Source organism: Trachymyrmex cornetzi, unplaced genomic scaffold (genome assembly GCF_001594075.2).
Source record: "Trachymyrmex cornetzi isolate Tcor2-1 unplaced genomic scaffold, Tcor1.1 scaffold1121, whole genome shotgun sequence".
Taxonomy (NCBI): Eukaryota; Metazoa; Arthropoda; class Insecta; order Hymenoptera; family Formicidae; genus Trachymyrmex; species Trachymyrmex cornetzi.
Window position 1 is genome coordinate 259983 of NW_017295678.1, and position 251 is coordinate 260233.

At 41.8% G+C, this 251-nt stretch overlaps 1 protein-coding gene across 1 annotated transcript in view; it reads right to left on the minus strand.

Annotated features, from left to right (window-relative positions):
* LOC108764016 (uncharacterized) overlaps nucleotides 1-251 on the minus strand; it is a 3758-nt gene that overhangs the window by 3386 nt on the left and 121 nt on the right. The gene's annotated exons all lie outside the window — the stretch shown is intronic.

Here is a 251-nt window from a genome sequence, read left to right on the forward strand (position 1 = left end):
ATACACCATATTTCTATGTACTTCTCTAATACAGACTCGATACGAATCGAAAATGACACTTATGCAAGATTTCCGAGACTCGAAAACGTTGCACAGATATCTTACAAAAAAGGGTGATTGATGACCACGATACGTTCCTACGCGACGAAGGAGGAACCAATCACAATCTTACAAAAAGAGGGAGATTGGCCGCAACCTACGTCCCTCTCTCTCATTTTCCTCGACCAACATATCCTATACCACTTATGGCT